The 17,263-nt window shown below is 40.8% G+C and overlaps 1 long non-coding RNA gene across 1 annotated transcript in view; it reads right to left on the bottom strand.

The window, feature by feature from the left end:
- The window catches only part of LOC148053210 (uncharacterized), a 54,782-nt gene extending 38,063 nt beyond the window's left edge, over positions 1 to 16,719 (bottom strand). The window contains exons 1-2 of the long non-coding RNA XR_015708825.1: positions 16,482 to 16,719; positions 16,052 to 16,268 (exon numbers count right to left, since the gene is read on the bottom strand). This is a non-coding gene — a long non-coding RNA (uncharacterized LOC148053210). The remainder of the gene's footprint in view (positions 1 to 16,051; positions 16,269 to 16,481) is intronic.
- Between the last annotated feature and the right edge of the window lie 544 nt (positions 16,720 to 17,263).

Here is a 17,263-nt window from a genome sequence, read left to right as displayed (position 1 = left end):
AATCTGTCAGTGTATATTTTTTCAAATGTTCAAAGGAGATGGTCAGAGATGGAGGGAGATTTTTTTTTGCTCTCTTATACATTAACCAAAAACTTCCCCAGACGCAGCAAGATGCTCATCATATTATTCCTGATGAAACCCATGTAGCCGTGGTACCCCCATTGCTTACAAATTCAAGCATCTAGGGGAGTCTGCAGAACGGAGGCCTGAATCTAGAAACATTAATTCATGCTTGTTACTATAATGTCCAAACCTAACAACACTCAGAGATCAAGTAATCTATTGGAAGGTATGTCCACTATCTGTTGGCCACAGTCAACAGAAAACTTGTCTTGGCCGTAAAGACCCTTGTGATACTAAGAGGAGGAATCATAAAAAGTAAAATACCCTGTGGTGTCTTTGCCACAACCTGTACTGGGTTCAGTTGTAGGGTGGTCAGACTTTTATTAGAGATTAGTAAATTCTGGGACCTGCCAAAATAAGTCATTCATCCAAAGCTCTGCTGAGCTTGCTACTGCTTTCAAACAAAACTGGAAGGTTTTCAGGTGCCAAGGAAGAATTTCATAGGTTGGGATAATACAATATTAAATCCCATGGCATAGGCCTGAAAACAAGGAAAATTTAGCAGTTTCAGATTACTGGAAATTTATATGTAGGTGGATCATCTGATGCTGAACATGATCATCTATAGAAACACTTAACTGTTCTTTTACCTCAAATTATTTCAAGTAGAAATCAGTCTAATTCAATTCAGATTTAAGTTTTTATCAAGTTTAAAGGTTAGATGTATTTGCTAGGAAGGTCACAGCAAGGCACAGATCTGAAGTACCTGAAAGTCCTCACTCAGCTATAGATCGGGGCAGGGGAACAAAAAAAAAAAAAAATTTCAAGTCCAGCTATTTCAGTTGTCAGAGCACCAAACTTAGTATCACAGACAGTTATTTGAACTCCAGTCAGTATTGGCTACCAAAGTGAATGGCAGAGATATCATCCAACACATTTCCTTTCTTCTGTAATTCTTTTTGAAATTAGAGGTGAAAATGCTTATACAAGTTGAGTTTGGGATTTCCAGAAAAAGAGAGTAAGTAATTTCACCGAACAAACAATGATCACTGTAACAAAAGCAAAATACCAATGGTGGAAGGGAAACAATGGGGAAAGAGGTGCTTTAAATCCTGAAATTTTTTTATGTTGGCTGCTTCCATGCAGAGACAGACATCCTACATTTGTTATAGTGTTTGGCAATGTCACTTTAAACCAAGACACTGCTTCATCTGACTGGCCTAGGAAGCAAGTTAATGCTGTTTTCAGTAGGACTGAAAACCATATCAGAGTCTAAAGAGGGGTAGCAGACAGCCTCAAGGACTTGATCAGAAGGGATTAAAGACTCTTAAAAGGCTATCGTCCACAGAGGAAGAAAAAAACAGTACTCATTGGTAAAGGGCCCAAGTATACCTGATGAGCAGGGACACCTTTCTCCAACACCAAAGTCAATGGCACGGCATCTAATTCAAATGGCTGAAAAGTCTAATGGCTGAAAATTAAAATAAGCTGTCAGTCTGCTAAAAAAGATTTTTTAATTCAAAATAAATCGGACTAACAATTTACAGATGTTTGGAAAGAAAATGTTTAAGTTATTCACTTTCAAAGCCTGAGCCCTCTCTACCTTCAGTATTCCACTTGCATTTTAATGGTTGTGGTGGCTTTCTGCCACTGCCTGCTCCCTCCTTATTCATAGCACAAACCTCATGAGTCAGCAGGTCTTGCACTCACCCTTGACTTTGAAATCACATTACTTCTATCATCCTCAGAGTTAAGCACTGAAGGTATGGAGAGAAACCCAAGAGCTCATTATCCCTTAGCAGAAAGAATTTATCAAGCCAGAAAATAATATATATGTATGCATGTAAATATATGTCAAACAAAAAAAGTCATATTTGGAAAATATAATTTTGGTGAAATTGTGCGAATCTTAAGTAGTAAATTAGATCCTTAGAGAAAGGAATAGAGGACACAGATCTTTTGGGATGTATGCTAGCACTTTCTCAAAGCACATGTACGAAGCCAACCTGTACTGCCAGGCCAGAAAAGGAACCACAAACAATGAATTAAATCTTTAAAGTTCCCATCTCCAGCCCAATCCTTCCAGCTCTGAGAGAAGCGGCATGGCTGGTGGGCAGGCAGGAGGCAGGTCAGCCCCCACCGTTGTGCCACTTGGCTTTTCCTCTGCTCCCTCCTTCCAGCCAAACCTTAGGTGAGGAATGACATAGCTACCATCTGTTGTGTCTACTGGTATTTCTTTTAATGCTGTCCAGTTTACACTGTTTCTGCTACACAATTACGGGCTTTCTTCACTTTTTTCCTACATGATTGGAATTGATGGGATTTTTTTTTCAGTATTGATTTTTTAAAAATTTTTTTAAAAGTTCTACAAACAAATTTGGCTCCCTGACACATCCAGCTTCCTCACCAAAACTGGAAAATTAAATTTCTCTTTCTTTTCAGCTGATCATTTTCCATTTTGAAGTTTTCTCTTGGCAAAAGTATGCAAGAAAAGAAGGGTCAAGAAATGCATCTTCCTGGTAAATCTTTGCTTTTTTTGCCAATCGATTCTACTTCTAAATGTAGCAGGGGTGGGAGATAACGTCCCAATAACTAATTATCTACATGTAATATATTTTTAAAGTGGATGAGAATATAAAAGCTGAGAAAATTTAAAGTTTTTCCCCAAGCATTTTGCCTCTCCAATTAAGAACAATGTGCATTATCATCTTTACGTTAGTGTTGTTCTAGTGAAAATTTGTCTTCCCCTAGTTCCATGACCTGGGAGAAGACCAAGAAGGGAAGAAGGGTGGCGATGAACACAAAGGACACAAATGCAGCTGGTTGTACCAAAGCACTGGAAGAAGCATTGCTCAGATGACTAAGGCTCGGTGCATTGGCTTGTCCCCAGTGAATGTATCAGTATGGGTATTTCTTCAAAAATGAACTCTGGAGCCCAAATCATTCTTGAAACGCATTCAAAATTACCCTGGACACATTTACAACACCAACTGTAAGACTGCAGAGAAACTTCTCCAAATCAATCTCTTACACATTTGTGCCACCTAGTGAAAAAAAACAAGTTGAAATGCTTTTGTGAGAGGGAAGACAGACGTTGGCCGCCTCAGAAATGCTTGCAAACTGGCTCTCAAGAGTGCTTTGGTGGCTCACTAGGTTACTGCTTTTGTCCATCACCGATGGATTGCCAGTTTCCAACCCTAGAAGGACTGCAAATGAATGTAACCTGGTAATCCAGAGCCACCAAAAGCTTTTCTGTATCACAGGAAAAAAAACAAATAGCTGGGCCTCACTCCCATCCTCTCATGGCCCTGTAAGTGGCATTAGCAGTCACTGTGCACAACAGAGTAATGAGCAACTCAAAGTAATTCTGTGTTCAGGTATATAGGGTGTAACACCTAAATTTAGACAACTAGCATCTGCTATTCTGCAAGGGGAATCTTAACATTATTCAAATGAGTATCTACTTGGACTGTAAAAAACACACCAGTATTATCCTGGGACACAGTTTCCTATCTAGCTCATTGCTATTTTGGGACCATAATACATTATGAAGACGTAGCATTATTCATAGTAATAGCAGTCATGAGGCCCCAGCCAAAAAGAGGGAAACTTGAGCGTAGCTGCGATTTACAGCCTAATCCAACAAGAAAGAAAATAAAGAGAAATCCTCATTTTACAGATGAGGGCGGGAAGTTACAAAGTCAGGCAGGGTATGTTTATGCTGTATATTTTAGGCCAAAGCCAGGGCCCGGTGATGACAGCGAGTTAGAGTCTGAGGGTATACATGCATGTCTATAGGGTTACCTTCCCTCTGGTGTCGCGCTCCTGCACAGCTTCCAGGACTGCTCAGACCAGGGGCTAAGGAGGGTTGCGAGAGTTCAAAGTCCGTATAAACCTTCCAAAAATGTTAGTTGATTTTGGGTTAGTTAGTGTGATTTAAAGCTTCAGCTGTGGAATTTTTTTCCAGATTCCAGGCCAATATCCCTAACCAGGTGTTGTTTAAGTATTTTGCTTTGAGCCAATTTGTATATAAAATGACAATAATCAGATCCTGTGTAAGGTGTTGATTTTGTTTACCAGTATTTCAAATGTAACAACTATCTGAGCACTAACTTTCCCCACAGAGTAATAAACTCAGTTGCAAGACAAATGACAGGTACACACGCTATAAAATAGTGCCATCTAGTGCATACTAGATTAAACAATCTTTTAGATTAAACAATCTTTTTTCCCAAAGAAAAACATCCTGAAGCTGATTACTGGACACATCCTTAGCACAAAATTTCAGATTTCAATTTTTTGTAAAATTTAGGTCTGGACTAATGCAAATTAATTTTATCTGTTCAACATTCGAGTTCTTTCATCAAGTGCTTATGCAGAGAAAACATTTTCCTTACAACAAACAACAAATTCCTAGCCACCCCCAAAATTAGGTATATAGGTATCACAGCAGTATCAGTTTCACAGCCTGTGTACTGAATTCTCCTAAGGAAGAGTAAAGCAAGCAAAGAAGAATCACTAGTGAGTCTCAAGTAATGAGACTGGTTATGATTGCTCATTAAAACCCTCTGATAAGGCATTTATAAGAGCTAAACATCTAAATTTACAAACCACTGTTTTGCTCACAAAAGCAACATTTGCAATTAACACAGAAAGCCTAGAGATGTTGCTTATAGCACAGAAGAGACTAAAAATAAAAAATGCCAGAGCAGCACAAGGTCATCCTCAGCATACCTTTGAGTGAACTCATACTGGAGAAGCCAGAGGAGCATTTGCCCAAATTCTCCACATCTCTGCCATAACAGTACACACTTAGTGCTAGGCAAAACAAAGGAGATGGTCTACCCTAAGAGCTTAATCTGCAGGAGTATGCTCCATTGCAAAATTAAACGACTCTTTAGGTTGGACAATAGCCAAGTTCCTGCTTATGATACGACACGTTGCAATGTGTGCCAGCCACCAAAAAGGGAGGTCCATGCCCACATAGTCCCATCACAGAACAGTCATTCTTCCTTAGTGCCCGTAGGAAGCTTTCTGCATCTGCAGCTCCTGGATGCTCCACCAGACCCTTTGGGACATTGGTTGCCAAATTAATTTAAAAGGGGCTGGATGCCCCATAAGGAAGTACAACCTGTCCAAAATGGAGAAAATACAAAGTTTGTCCTTGCAACTCTGTTAAAAACCGTATTATTTTTGGTCCCAAATATACATCAATGTCTTCAGCCACACTTATCTGAGCTGTGATTTCAGCAATTCTCACACGGTGTACTACTCTTGTCAGAAGTATTACTACGCTAGAAATGTACAGGCTGTAACACTGATAATTCAATAGGCAGATGTCTTTCTGTGAACCTGCAGTGATCCAGCTTATCCACGTCAGCAGAAAGGACCATGGTACCACTGGAGGTCCCCGCCACTGGACAAGGTGGACAGTCTTGACTGTTTGCTCTGATTTTAGGGGCTGTTTCAGCTGGAGCAGAAATGTCAGCTCAGGTGTCTTGGATTAAGTCCAGGTACATAATTGCATTCTTCCTGTCTACATTTCCCTTTTGCTTTCAGTTGGATAAACTATTCCTCATGCTACAGCCTAAATTGTGTTTTGCTGCTCTGCATGCTAAAAAGCTGCCATATTCCACCCCAAACTTGGCTGTATTTAAAGGATGGATTAACTGTTCTTTATATATGCAGTTTGGAACTGGAGTGTATAGTCCATTGTGCATTTTAGGATCATTGTTATTTAAAATAGCAGTTTACCACTGGTATCTTCATCTTACAGTCAAGTCTTGAAAGAAGTATACAAAAATAGACCACTGTGGAGAGTGGGTTAATATCCACAATGAGCCAAAAATCAGTGTTTGGTTAGAGTCTGATTGCTGCGATGTTTTTCTGGAGGGGGCTGGGAGGGAAACGGCCTCTTCAGAATTAAGGAAAAAATAATCCACTTACATCATAGAAAGCTGGAATCACATCAAAGGCTGTGAAAGCTCAGAAATTGGCAGCTTGAAATCCGCTAAGAATTGAAATGAATTTATACCTTTTTTTAATAGAGCTGGAACAATGATTCAAACAACTTAATCCCTTAGCAATTTCACAACCTTTTGTTACTTTTCAGAAATCCCTCTCTTGTCCTGGTGTCCCAAATCACCCATTTAAATCTTTTGCGTATTTAGGACCAAATTCTGCCCTCCTAAGTGTTTGATCCTGTTGAGTTCAATAGAGCTGCAGATGTGCTTGGGAGAGCTGCAGAGCTCCGCCTCTGGCCTTGACACAGAGGGGACACCAAAACAGGGCAGCACAGCCTGAGGACAGCATACAACTCTGTTGTCTGCATAGCTATGATCTGCTGTAGCCCTTAGGAGAAAGGCAATTAGCCCTCATTTTTAAAGTGGGAGTAACACCAACCTGCTTCCCAGGAGAGCTGAAAAGCTAAAGCACATCCATGTGACAAAGCCTATTTGGTACAAATTTCCAATAGCAGCCCCACTGGCCTTTTTGAATCAAGTGCTTATGTATACATGACCTCTTCAGCCCAAAATTGTCAGTACAGCACTGTGTAGTTGCAGAACAACTGATGAGATATAGCATCTGAGTCCATAGCTGAAGCGTAGGGCACAGTCTCCTTGCTGCCAGAATAGACCCCTCTGCCTGGACTTGTGGTGAAAAAATAGCCATGTCAAGCCTCAGATGGTGAAAGGGCACCAACACATACGCCTAGGGCTTCTTCAGCCCAAGAGGGGTATATATCCGTGGCTGTGCCTCAACATCAAGCAGCGAATAAACCAGATGAGATCTTAATCCATTCCCGCTCTTGAAGGTACCTTGGTGGATAGCCAAGAAAGCAAACTCATGAAGGAAAGTTAAAGGAGCCCGATCCTGTAGTTAAGCAGTTGCTCAGCTGGGAAGAGGGTGACTTGGGCTGTTTCCTCCTTTTAGGGGGCTGTTGAGGTGTTACACTGGCCACTGGAGATAAAGAAAATAGATAACCCAGGCAGTGACCAGCAGCCCCAAATTACCCTTTCCAGCTAAGTAGCTTGACCACTGCTCTTGGTGCTGGTTTCAAGCTCTGAACTGCAGCCCTGACACAACCAGGCCAACTCCTGCTGGCACCAGTACGCTTTCTACAGCAAACACCACCCTTTCCCTGAAACCACGGGATGAAGCTTCACACACACAAGCACACACACACCTGTGTTGGTTTTCTGCAATGTTAGTCCTGTTTGATCTCTACACATTCTAGGTATAAAGTTACTTCTGCACATTCCTCTGTTGACAGCCACCTTTCCTAACCAGCAGTCCTGTTACCCCTCTGTAAGAGCTCAGGACTCCTGTTCTGCAAAAAATAACATCTTTGCACAAGAGCTGGCTCCTCTGCAGAGCTGCTAGGAGTACTGGGAAGGAAACGTACTGAAGAAGCACCCAAGTGTACCCCCAAAATCTCAGGTAGCAGGAGCAAACCTTTGGCAGTGCTTTTTGACTGCTCTACCCTCCTTCCTTAAGGCTTTGTGATCTTTTACATGCTCTTGTCCGTGAAAGAAAAACATTTGTTCCTCATGTGTTAACTCTGCCTGGCAGCAAGCATATAGCTCTGGTAAGGTCAGCATATACTCAAGGGACTCCATCACTTTAGGAGCCAAGAAAAAGGTTGGAGAACATCCCAGGCAGCTCTTCTAGAGCCAGGTGAGACAGGGATTGCCCACAGCTTCTGATTTGGATGATTCCCAAGAGCCAACATGTCCAATTCAACACACTGAGCATCATGAGAGTACATTGAGGGAGGTCAGCATCTGTGGGAGGCCATGACCATTAGAAACCTCATCTTCTACTAAGGAACACCTTGAAAGATAGTGAAATAGGTTAAAAACTTGCCAAGGTCTCACAACAGCCCTTGCTAATGCATTTCCTTCCATCTCTAGTAGAAGTGTTTTTAATATTCAGTAGAGCATGGGCTAGAACCTGGTTCTCCAAGATGCTTGCCATTGGGAAGCGTTGGTCCCCAAGTGGTTTGGTCATTCTCACCCAGGAAGCGTTTAAGGAAAAGTTTAACGGGTAAAATTTTGGTTTCTTTCTACAAACGCTTAAAAGCAACAGAACATGTTAGTGAGCGAGGGCTTAGTCTCTTCCAGTTTTAGATTCAAGGTCTTAGGCTGGTTGACACAGTCACATTCAGATGATAGTAACTGCCCAGTAGCAATGTCAAGTGAGGGTGCTTTACAGGCATGATAATTACAGCAGTTAATTATTTGCACAGTGTCATAGGTGTGCATAGCAATACATCGTTTAGACAAGTCCCTACCCCAAGGACCTTACAGTCTAATCTGGATGGACACAGTACAGATCATTAAAGAATGACCCACGGAAGTAAAGGCAGAAGCGAGTCAAATTTGAGTTCATCTACTATTATGACTGTGGGACATGTTTACCCCTCTGACCACCTAATGTTATTGTGAGATTTGCTTTTCAAATGCGTGGCATGCACCGCAGCTTTCGCGGCCCATGAGGATGGAGACAGCAGCGCATCTCCATTACTGAGGTTCTGGTGCCCTCCTGCGGCCACTCGGTTTCGTCCCTTCGGCATTGACAAATGCTACAGTCCGCTCTTCTGTTCATGAATTTTATTTCATATTTATGTTTATGTGGCATCCTGAAATCCCCATTATCATTCCTCTGCCAGCTGAGGTAGCCCTTACTTTTGTGCCTCTCAGATAATGAAATATTTCCCCTCCAGAAAATATAATTCACTGCTGTTTCCTTCAGAGTATAAGGTGATCATGAAGAAAAGGGGTAGAGAAGTTCAGGCCATGTTGATACAGTGTGGTCAATAATACATATTGACACAGGGACAAACCAACACCCACAGCAGAACCCTGAACTTCTGGAGCTGTTAGGTACGTTGCAATGGTTACATTAACCATTTAAAATAAAATAAACAGTATTCCCAGGCTGAAGGAGGAGGGTTAGCGGTTAGGAAACTCCAAAGTAAATTCTCCACTGACTAGTAATTTTCCAACTTCTAAACCAATTTTTTTGTAAGAATAATATTCCCTCTTTTTTATTATTATTATTTATTTACATTTCCAGGCCTGCCTAATGTCTCCAGTTTCCACTGGGGACTAGAAATAGAAGTACCATCCTGCAGAGGAGGAAGGTGACTCCTGCTGGTTATCCAGCCTGGATCCCACGTAAGGTGGAAGAGAAACCTTTATGGCCTTGGTACACCCACTCCTGAAAGGCTCTTCTGAATCCACAAATCTCTCCTTGTGTGAGCTGAACAACAACGCCCTTCTCCATCTATTTGAATGTATCCTTTTATTATGTACTTAGGTACAAATGCTGATAACATCTTCTCGATTTTAAGGAGTTCACTCTGAAAAGCAGAAAAGCTGCACGAATGCATGAACTTAAGCAGCCCTCAGCAAATGAGGAAAAAATATTTTGAAGGCCTTGGGAAGACTTGTGCAGGAAATACAAAATAGCAGCAAGAACAGCCACAGAATTAGTATTTTGCCAGGGAAATGTTCCCCATTTCCTATAAGCACCCCTGACAAAATTTTTATGGGACCGCAAAGAATTCTTGCTTACATTTCCGTGAAACAAAAAAAAAATTTACAGATACCAAACAGGTCCTTTATCCATGCATGTGCATAAATGACAACTCAAAACTTATCTGGGATAACCCAGTCACAGAGCTCAAAGGAAGAGAAGAGCAGGGATGCCCTAGCCAGCTGAACAGAAAATGTTTATTGCTTAAGAAAATTGTGGTGGTGTAAATATTATCAGGTTGCCAAGGAAATTGTAAAAAACTTCACACCCTCCATAAATGTATACACATCCTTGGACAAAGACATCTCTATGGCTTTGGGACAGAATGTGAGAGACGTGCTGAGCCTTAAAATATGCTTGAAAATGCACAGTGTGATACTGAAAAATCCAGACTATCCATTAACCTTTTACATATGTATGTATACACATATTCATACGTGGACAAAACCAGAAACCTGAATAAAACATTCAACACCTATACTTTACATGGACCTTTTTATGCATGCCTAGGGTTTAAAAATACATTTTTTCCATTTGTACTGAGGTATACTTTAAGTATACATTTTATAAAATGCATAGCAAAATCACATCATAAATACTGGCTACTTAAAAGTGAAAGTAAGGAAGATACAAATTGTTCCAAACTCAACACAAAAGCATGAAAATACGTTTCGCTTGCTCAGAACAAACCAGCACAGGAAATTTCTCATTTCTGTAACAACTCTGTCCATTTCTGTTTCACTTTGATTTTCCTTCTAATTCCTTCCCTAAGACGGTGAATATTTTTTTATATATATACACATACATACACACTTAGTATACTTCTGATTTCTCCAGACCCCAACAGAAGAATCTCCTACAAGCAATTTTTCCAGTTTCCAGAGAAGCTTTTCATAGTCATCACACTCCTAGTAACAATTTATTACTTTTTTTTTTACCCCTTTTTTATTTGCACCATAGAATGCCATGCTTAACATTCAAAATTTATTCCTTATTGCTCAAATCAAAACTGTACATTTCTTTACCTATAACAGGGACAATAAGAATTGACAATTGTCCTTCAGTACCACAGTAGACTAGATTATGCACTGCATCTCTCGACTTACACTGGCACAGTATGAATAAAGATGCTATACATCACCCGACTAAAGCACACCCAAAGCCTGCTTCTATAAGACTGCATTACAGGCTTTCTGTGTGACATGGGTAATATCAAAGAGTGCAGAATAACATTGCTCAGCTGCGACGTGGATGAAGCTGCAGAACTGAAGCGATAGAAGACAGGGAGTTATGTACAGCTTCCCATGCAAATGCCAAGAAGTCTGAATCTTTAATTTTATGCTAGTCACAACTGCACCCAATTGTCCTATAAAAACATACAAAACACCCCAGTTTGCTGAACTGTACTCCATCCAGTCATATTTCTAGGAAACCTATGTTCACACTTCAATTGGCAATTAACTTTTTCCCCCATTAAAATAACATCATGTGTCTCCTGGAATGCACGAGCTTCATGTTATGCAGTACGCAGAGTAACATGCTACAGACACAAGCATTAGCAGTGAACTGGACATCTCTGTTACCTTGCCACATTACAAAAGACCAGTGTGATCACACCTGGCAAATCAACATGATCACTTGTGTAGCAAATCATTCCTTTTCTTGATATATTTTAACATTTGAAGGGTGTAGTTTAACAGAAAACAGCAGAAATTGATCTTATGAATACATATGACATGTAACCTAATTTTTCCCAGCCCTCCTATGCTTACAGCCAGTTGGAACTCCTTGGAAAATGCTTTACATTGAAGACAACCTAGTTCCAATATGGAATAAAAGTTCAGTCATTTGAGATTTTTCTAAAGAATAGAAATTTCCAGCATCATTTGTTTACAAAAAAACATTATTTTGTCTATGAGAAGTAAAGCAATTAGCCTTTTTTCTCCTCTCTCACCCCATTTCCTCAGAGAACTCCAGAGAAGAGCTACTTGAGATGGGTCCCCAAACCTAAAGCGCTGCCAAAAGCCAAGGTCAGCTCAGTATGGTCTTAGAAGAAATTCTCTTTGCTCCTTTTGAGGGTAAAAGCAGAAATATCAAGTGAGGGTTCCCATCCAAAATGTGGAGGTATCAGGAAGTCAGCTAAGATGTTGATGTTATCTCCCCAAAATAACTGAAGAACATACCATCTTATGCAACTTATGTAGCCCAAAGCTTTCCAGAAGTTGAAAGAGAAAACAGAAAGAAAACTGTTTCCAAGAAACATACTTGCAGTCCCCTCAAGCAAGTGTTACACAAAAAGAAAACAGATTCTACAACAAAAAACATAACCCACTCTCTAGTACAAGCCTACTCATATCAATCATATCCAACCTGATGCATAAAGAGAGCCCACATGATCCAGGGTCTACTTTACAAATAATATTTAGTATTGCTAACACTCAATCATATTTAGACTGTCCCCAAAACAGTAAAACAACAAATATGTAATCACTTTAGTACCATAAATATCAAAATGCCCATCACCTTATAGAGTTACATGTCTGCAGCTGAAATGTTTCTTAAATGACCTAGGAATGCTCTCCACTTATCTCTTCTGTCAAAGCATAAGTGCAGAATAACAGTCTCCACAGGCAATAGGAGAAGACTTACTATATTGTGGTTGTGGGTAGACTTGCAGACTTGAAAGGAGAATACCTATATTCTCATACAAAAACTAAAAATAAGCCCTGGGACTAAGAAGAAATTACAACCTTAGCTCATTCTTCAACTGCACTACCACCTTCTGAGTGGCATCTGCTAACTATACAGAAGCTCACCAATACCTTTCTCAACAAAAAGGTTCCTAAGTAGAATCATAGAATGGTTTGGGTTGGGAGGGACCCTTAAAGGTCATCTAGTCCATCCCCTCCCTGCCCCCTCTCCCCCCGCAATCAGCAAGGACATCTTCAACTAGGTCAGGTTGCTCAGAGCCCAGTCCAACCTGACCTTGAATGTTTCCAGGGATGGAGCATCTATCACCTCTCTGGGCAACCTGTTCCAGTCTTTCACCACCCTCATCGTAAAAAATTTCTTCCTTATATCTAGTCTGAATCTACTCTCTTTTAGTTTAAAACTATCACCCCTTGTCCTATCGCTACAGGCCCTACTAAAAATTCTGTCCCCAAGTAAACTAACACACTCACACCCTTAATCGATAGTCTGCTAAGACACACTTGCAATCAATGAAAGTCATCCTATACATTATGCCTAGCCCCAAAAGAGAAAGCCACTGGGTGGGGGGGGGGGGGGGAAAGAGGTGACCATTACACAGTTTTAATAATGCCCTGTAACACCCATGGCATGAATTCCACCTGTTATCCAGCTCAAGAACTACCACATTCCAAAACATCCTCCTGCCCCTGTGCATTTATAACCCACGTCCCCTCTCCACAATGCTGCATCCCCCAGTAAACACTTCCAGCCTTCCTATCCAAATTACTTACAGCTTCCACAAGTGTGATTCAATCTATGCTAATTTTCCAATTAATTCTGTATTCTGCTCTCTAACATTCTCACATCAGCTGACAAGAAAAGCAGGCACCCAGTTTTACACTGCCAAATGGCAGAACGGCTGAATGCTTAATGACCTAAGTAGTTCAATTCACTGATGACTAAATCCTAGCAAGGTTTCCAAAGTGAATTGCATGCAGTTTCCCACCACACAAGCTAAGTGTGAGACGGCAAGCTTTAGTTTAGAATTAGTGAAAAACTTGCAAGTGTTTGATTTCCTTCAAGGGAAATAGATGTTTTCAACAGACTCTAAGAATGCTATCTTAAAAATCCTATTAGTCATGCCTTACTCAGCTAAAACAGCCCAAAATGAGTCCTGAAGTTCTTTCAGCTACCTACATGGCTGCCCTTCCAAACTGCCCTGTCTCGAGCCTGCTATTTTCAAATCTGGTTCTTCCAATCCCCCAGTCATTCAAGTACTGTGAAATCTTCAAAGACTGGATTGTCACCTGTGCCCAGAAATGCATTACAGCTTTACATCCTCAGCCTTGCAGACACACACTCTTGTTCAATGAGAATATTTTCCAGGACTTCTAAAAGAAAATAATGTGGAACCAAACTGATTTTTGTACTTAAAGCCAAAACTTCACCAGTACTTCAAAATTCCCATATCAGGTCCACTTTATGACAACCTTGGGAGCATTTGATGTTTATATTGTTGACATGATTTTAGAAGGCAGGGCACAGAGTTTTGTGATTGCCAATTACAAGGTTGCATTGCACTCCTAGTTCACTGCAAGGGTATAACCTATAATTAAAAAAAAAAAAAAATACACACCACACAACCAACCCAACAAAAAAACTCAACAGCAGGGAAACTGTGGATGATGTATTTTGGGGGTGGTCTATGGATTCTTTGGGTTGCTGGAGTCAATTGTCTGCCTAAGCATACATTTGAGGCATATAACAGCACTCCCCTGAAACCCATGGTCTGTCAGGTCTGATTGCTTAGACAATCTACATAATTGCATAAATTGCTTTCACTTCCTGTACACTATATACAACTTAAATGTTGAAAGAACAGACATTGGGCATCATTAGCCCATATACCCCATTCCTTGGTGCAAACATGTCATGACATTAATTCACGTATTAATGTTGATTACTTAGGGTTGCATAGTACAGTAGGACAATTAATACTACTATAGAAGTTTGCAAAAATAGATTGTAGGGAAGTCAAATTTTGCAAATCTTAAGATAAGCAGGCAATGCATTGTAAATTTCACCGATACTCCCTTTACCTGTCCAAGACAGGGCATTAGGCTTTAATTCCCCTGAATTTGAGTTCCAAATACAGAACTAATTTCTGCAAATGATGCTCACTTCTAAGGAAAATAACAGAGCTACCCACAGAGAGCTTCAACAGATGGGTTCAATTCTGTAAAATCTTGATCCAGTTCCTTCTAGTGAAGATGAAAAGGTTGCTACTAAATTTGCACATTTATTAATAGAAGCCACATACAGCTAAATACAGCCAAAATGATGAGGCCTCCACACACAGCAAAGGAGCCTCTACAAAACCAACAACCTGCTCCACCTGCAAGCCATGTTCTACTTGGAAGAATCACTGCAAGATGCCCCCGATCAGAGATGGAGAGAAGAGGTCAGCTGTCATCCTGCCCAACTGTAAGACTCACTGCTGCCTGAACTCACATTGTTTTGTTCTCCATAACGTGGAGTATCCTTTTATAGGATTTCTATGAGCAGCTGAATTCAGCACAATCTCTGGAAAAATGGTTCCCATGAAGTACAGTCAAAACAGTTGTGGAAAGCCCTTTGTTTCCATTGCACCTTGGGAAAATACACAGACTAGGAGAGAAGAAATCCCAACTTTTTTTAAAAAAAGCATCCTCTCTACAAAGACAAGTGAGTAGGGAACTCTACCAGCACCTCTCACTGGAACTGCACTCATGAGTCTTACCAGTGTGTTGAAGTCAAAGCTTGACGGAATATTTCAGTAGTTCTTTGTAAAACAAGTAGTTTTCCACAGTCACTTTTATCTAATGCAAGACTCGTGTGAATAAGCGATCCAAACACTTATGCCGTGATGAATACCCAGAAAGAGCTAATTCCATACATTTCAGTGGTTTCATACTTTCATCAAGTGAACTATGAACATGACAAACTCCTTTAGTTCAGTCATGATTTAAATCCAAACTAAAATGCCACAAGATAATAACTTAGCGTGTGACATCAAGGAAAGTTCCAACTGTTGTCAAAGCTTCAAACATCTCTATTCTGAAGCATTTAATACACAATGCCTAACAGTGGAATTCTCCATTGCCTGACAAGGGTAGAACCAGTTTCACTGTGACTTAAAACCATGTTAGTCCCCTCCATCTTTGAAACTGCTTTATAATTCCAGAGAACATGAGACTGTAGTGACACCAAGTCATCACTCAGCCTCAGGCTGGTGTCAAGGCACTGCCTTTCTTTCCCTCCCATCTCTTTTTTCTTCTCTCTTCCTGCCCCCAACACACACTAGTTTTCATCTAGAGCTTACATTTTGGGAATATAAAAGCTAGAGCATTGCTATGTTGGCCTCCGAATCAGACAGATTTAGCGTTACAAGGTAAAGAGAAGACCCTCCAATAACAGAGTGCAAGGACATATCTGGAGAATAAAAATATTTGTAGGTTATATATGGAAGCTGCAAGATAGATCTAAGGATGGATCCCCTTTACTGAAGCTTCATGGAGCAGCAGCATGGACAAGCACAGTTCACGAGTGGCACAGCTTATCAGCACAGACTTTCTGTGTAGCCACGCAAAAGGGAATGAAAATGTCTGCCTGACTGGTGCATGAATACCTCCTTTTAGGGCCCTGCCTTTTCTTCTCACATCTCAAGAAAAGTCTGAAAACAGACACATTTGAAAATAAAAACATTTGAAAGTCTTACCTTGAAAAGAGCTGTTAAAAACGTGGCTGCACAGCTTGGAGAAGAACAGCTGCAAGAGGTCTGCCCTTGACCAGGCACCCAGCTGGGTTGAAGCAGGAGCTTACATTGGGTCAGGCATGGGGTGGGTTTTTGTGGCTCGCCTGGTGGAGCAAGCTCTACTGTTTCCTGGGAGCACCCCAGTGAGTGGGAGGCACAGAGCAGCTGTGGGATGGAGGACCTGGGGAGGGAAGCACCAGAGTTAGACATAGGAGAGGATGAAAGGACATACAGTACAAACCCATAGGGAACCAGATTTCAGTAGCATAACTCCTGTCTATGGCCACCCCTTCTACCAATGAGCTGAGCAAGGGGCTGGCGACGGGAGCTATGCTCCAGTGGTGGCATAGGGTCACCTGGAGGTTTACCCAAAAGTTGTCAGGTTTATACTTACACGAGAGAGCACTCCTTGCAACACAGGATTACACTGTTGATCCAACAGGAAAGTGCGGGGTGATACACCACCAGATCACACAGAAAGGAGCTTGCTGCAGAGGCTGCCGCAGGTTATTCTGCAAAGATTTGTCAGAGTAGAAGCAGGGCAGCTAAAGACAACTGACACCTCGGACCTCCATCAGACACTGTCTAGGCATTTCACACATTTCCATGCACAAGCAGGACACACACACAGTAGCTTCAGTACAGACCTCTGTGTTAGAGGGGCCAGCAAGCTTCATCTTTTATGCTTTGCTCTTAACAAGATGTGTTAACAATGAGTAATGATAGTAACGAAAGGCACATGATGTCTCTGGCCCAGAAGCAGGTGGTGCCTTCAATGATTGTTAGAGCACAAAGTCTGACTTTGTTTCTTGGTTGTAAATTGTTTGGATCTCTTGAAAGATCTCCTGAAAAAGATTGAAAAAGATTGAAAAATTAAAAAGTTCTTTCAATAAAATGTTTATGCCTTCTCCTTGAGGAAGAAATCACAACAGATTTTTTTTTTTTTTCCTGAACATTCAGAAGGTACTTCATAAATACTAAAATCTTTTTCTCTCCCAAGGAGATGATACTTATAATAATACATAAACCAATCTCATTATTTCAATGAAAAAAGTGTAAATAAATGTAAAGAGTTTTGCAAAAGTCACTGCATGAGCATTCTGGTGATGTTTATCACGTCTCATAACCATCATCTTAAAATCTTTTTTAAATGGTAAAGTTGAAGAAAATGTGTCC

Source organism: Nipponia nippon, unplaced genomic scaffold (assembly GCF_047370975.1).
Source record: "Nipponia nippon isolate SJK-2023a ecotype South Korea unplaced genomic scaffold, ASM4737097v1 scaffold_4, whole genome shotgun sequence".
Lineage (NCBI taxonomy): Eukaryota > Metazoa > Chordata > Aves > Pelecaniformes > Threskiornithidae > Nipponia > Nipponia nippon.
This window is presented reverse-complemented; position numbering and strand designations above follow the sequence as displayed.